This window comes from Nicotiana tomentosiformis, chromosome 8, assembly GCF_000390325.3.
Source record: "Nicotiana tomentosiformis chromosome 8, ASM39032v3, whole genome shotgun sequence".
NCBI lineage: Eukaryota > Viridiplantae > Streptophyta > Magnoliopsida > Solanales > Solanaceae > Nicotiana > Nicotiana tomentosiformis.
This window is the reverse complement of record NC_090819.1, coordinates 104,386,753-104,391,356: the sequence shown is the minus strand read 5'-3', so window position 1 is coordinate 104,391,356 and position 4,604 is coordinate 104,386,753.

Genomic DNA, 4,604 nt, shown 5'->3' with positions numbered 1-4,604 from the left:
AGATTCGAGTTCTAAAACATAAGATGACCTTTTGGGTCATCATATTCTCCACATCTGAAACAACCGTTCATCCTCGAACTGACATAGAAATGTACCTGGGTTGGTGAAAAGGTGGGAATATCTACTCCGCATATCAGACTCGGACTCCCAAGTAGCTGCCTCAATAGGCTGACCTCTCCACTGCACTCGAACTGAAGGGTAACTCTTTGATCTCAACTGGCGAACTTGGCGGGCTAGAATTGCTACCGGCTCCTCCTCGTAAGTCAAATCCTTGTCCAACTGGACAGAGCTGAAATCTAACACATGGGACGGATCTCCGTGATACTTTCGAAGCATGGCCACATGGAATACCAGATGAACAACTGCTAAACTAGGTGGCAACGCAAGCTTGTAAGCCACCTCTCCCACTCTCTCCAGAATCTCAAAAGGTCCGATATATCTAGGGCTCAACTTGACCTTCTTTCCGAACCTCATTACACCCTTCATGGGTGATACCCGAAGTAACGCTCTCTCTACGACCATGAATGCAACATCACGAACTCTACGGTAGGCATAACTCTTTTGCCTGGACTGAGTTGTATGAAGTCGATCCTGTATAATCTTGACCTTGTCCAATGCCTCCTGAACTAAATCTGTACCCAATAACCAAGTCTCCCCCGGCTCAAACCACCCAACTGGCGACCTACACCGTCTACCATATAATGCCTCATAGGGAGCCATCTAAATGCTCGACTGGTAGCTGTTATTGTAGGCAAACTCCACTAACGGCAAGAACTGATCCCAAGAACCTCCAAAGTCAATAACACAGGCACGAAGCATATCCTCCAAGATCTGAATAGTTCGCTCGTACTGTCCGTCCATCTGAGGATGGAATGTTGTGCTCAACTCAACCCATGTACCTAACTCACGTTGTACTGCCCTCCAAAAGTGCAAGGTAAACTGTGTACCTCGATCAGAAATCATAGACACGGGCACATCATGAAGACGGACGATCTCACGAATGTAAATCTCTGCCAACCGCTTTAAGGAATAGGTAACTGCCATAGGAATGAAATGCACTGACTTAGTCAGCCTGTCCACAATAACCCAAACTGCATCGAACTTCCTCTGAGTCCGTGGGAGTTCAACAACAAAATTCATAGTGATAAGCTCCCACTTCCACTCAGGAATTTCTAACTTCTGAAGCAAACCACCAGGTCTCTGATGCTCGTACTTAACTTGCTGACAATTCAGACACCGAGCTACATATGTAACTATATCCTTTTTCATTCTTCTCCACCAATAATGTTGCCGCAAATCTTGATACATTTTGGCAGTACCTGGATGAATAAAATACCTGGAACTATGTGCTTCTTCAAGAATTAATTCACGAAGCCCATCCACATTAGGCACACAAATACGAGCCTGCATTCGTAGAACCCCATCTTTCCCCAGAGCAACCTGTTTGGCATCACCGTACTGCACCGTGTCCTTAAGGACAAGTAAATGAGGATCATCATACTGCCTCTCTCTGATGCACTCATATAAAGAAGACCGAGCGATTGTGCAAGCTAGAACCCGACTGGGTTCTGAAACATCTAACCTCACGTACGGATTAGCCAAAGTCTGAACATCTACAGCTAATGGCCTCTCACTAACTGGAATATACGCAAGACTGCCCTTACTCACAGCCTTTCTACTCAAAGCATCGGCCACCATATTGGCCTTTTCGGGGTGATACAGTATGGTGATATCATAGTCTTTCAACAACTCCAACCATATTCTCTGCCTCAAATTAAGATCCTTTTGTTTGAACAGATACTGAAGGCTACGATGATTAGTAAATACCTCACACGAGACACCGTAGAGGTAATGCCTCCAAATCTTCAGCGCATGAACATTGGCTACCAATTCTAAGTCATGAACAGGATAATTCTTCTCGTGAACTTTCAATTGTTGCGACGCATATGCAATTACCTTGCCATCTTGTATTAATACTGCACCAAGCCCAATGTGAGATGTGTCACAATATACCGTATACGATCCTGAACATGCGGGTAATACCAACATTGGCACCGTAGTCAAAGCGGTCTTGAGCTTCTAAAAGCTCAACTCACACTCGTCTGACCATCTGAATGGGACACCTTTCTGGGTCAATCTAGTCAATGGGCTTGCTATAGCTGAAAACCCTTCCACGAACCGACGACAATAACCTATTAAACCCAGGAAACTCCGGATCTCTGTAACTGAAGTAGGTCTAGGCCAATTCTGAACAGCCTCAATCTTCATAGGATCCACCTTTATGCCTTCTGCCGATACAACATGCCCCAAAAAGGCAATTGAGTTTAACCAAAACTCACATTTTGAAAACTTGGCATATAACTGATTATTCTTCAAGGTGTGAAGCACACTTCGAAGATGCTGCTCATGGTCCTCTCGACTGCTGGAGTAAATCAAGATATCATCAATAAATACAACCATAAAAGAATCCAAATAAGGCTTGAACACCCGATTCATAAAATCCATAAATGTTGCTGGGGCATTCGTCAACCCAAATGACATCACTAGGAATTCGTAATGCCCATACCGAGTTCAAAAAGCTATTTTAGGGACATCAGATGCCCTAATCTTCAACTGATGGTAACAGACCTCAAATCGATCTTCAAAAATACCTTGGCACCCTGAAGCTGATCAAATAAGTCATCAATTCTTGGCAGCGGATATTGTTTTTGATAGTGGCCTTGTTCAATTGCCGATAATCTATACAGATCCTCATCGATCCATCTTTCTTCTTCACAAACAATGCAGGTGCACCCCAGGGCGAGACACTAGGTCTAATGAAGCCCTTATCAAGCAAATCTTGCAACTGCTCCTTCAATTCTTTCAACTCTGGCCGGGCCATGCGATATGGCGGAATGGAAATAGGCTCAGTACCCGGAGCCAAATTAATGCAGAAATCAATATCCTTGTCGGGTGGCATCCCCAGCAGGTCTGCAGGAAACACCTCTGGAAACCCACGAACAACCGGCACCGAATCTATAGAAGGAACCTCCACACTAGAATCGTGGACATAAGCCAAATAAGCTAGGCACCCCTTCTCGACCATATGCCGAGCCTTCACATAAGAGATAACCCTGCTAGCAGAATGGCCATGATTCCCTCTCCACTCTAATCGAGGCAACCCCTGCAAGGCTAAGGTCACCGTCTTGGCATGACAATATAATATAGCATGATAAGGTGACAGCCAATCCATACCTAATATGACATCAAAATCAACCATGTCAAGAAGTAGAAGATCTACAAGAGTCTCAAAACTCGCAATGGTGACCACACACGAATGATAAACACAATCTATAACAATAGTATCTCCCACTGGTGTGGACATATATATAGGAACACTCAAAGAATCACGGGGCACAACCAAATAGGAAGAAAAATAAGATGACACATAAGAGTAAGTAGATCCCAGATCAAATAGAACTGAAGCATCTCTACTGCAAACTGAAACAGTACCTGTGATAACAATGTCAGATGACTCAGCCTCTGGCCTGGCTGGGAAAGCATAACACCGAGGCTGGGCCCCACCACCCTGAACTACATTCCTGGGATGGCCTCTAACTGGCTGGTCTCCACCTCTAACGACCTGACCTCCACCTCTAATAGTCTAGCCTCTACCTCTGGCTGCCTGACCCCTGCCTCTGGATGGTTGAGCAGGTGGTCCAGCAATTGGTGCCGGAACCATGGCATGAGAACTCTGATGCTGTGAGTTGCCCGTTGCCCGAGGGAAAAATCTAGAAATGTGCCTCGGATCACCACAAGTACAACATAACTTCGGCTGTTGTGACTGCTGACCCTGGAACTGACCCTGTCGACCTGAATTACCACCATGATAACTCTGGAGCGGAGGTGCACTAATAGGAGACGGTGGTGCACTGTAGGCTAGCTGGTCGGAATAAGGCATATGAGGGCCACGACCACCTGAGGCACCGTGGGATGCCTGGAGTGCTGAATGAAATGGCCTGGGAAGATGGCCTCTACCAAAAGTACTCCTACCTCTAGATGAGGCACCATTGAACTCACTGGAATGACAGGGTCTCTTGTCAGACCCCTGACCTCCCTGAGTAAGAACCATTTCGACTCGTTTGGTGAAATTAGCAGCCGCCTAAAAAGAAATCTCACTTCCAGTCTCCTTAGCCATCTACAATCTGATAGGCTGAGCAAGTCCATCAATAAACCTCCTCACCCTCTCTCTCTCGGTGAGAAGCAGAAGAATGGCATGACGGGCCAAATCCACAAAACGGGTCTCATACTGAGTAACATTCATATTGCCCTGTTGGAGATGCTCAAACTGACGGCGACGCTCCTCTCTCAATGTGATAGGCAGAAACTTCTCTATGAAGAGTTGAGAGAACTGGTCCCAAGTAAGAGCAGGTGACCCAGTTGGTCTGGTCAACAAGTAATCTCTCCACCATTTCTTGGCGGAACCAGTCATCTGAAATGCAGCGAAATCGACCCCATTAGTCTCCACTATACCCATGTTCCGTAAAACCTCATGACAGCTGTCAAGATACTCCTGGGGATTTTCTGAAGGAGCACCACTGAAGTGAACAGGAAAGAGCTTGATA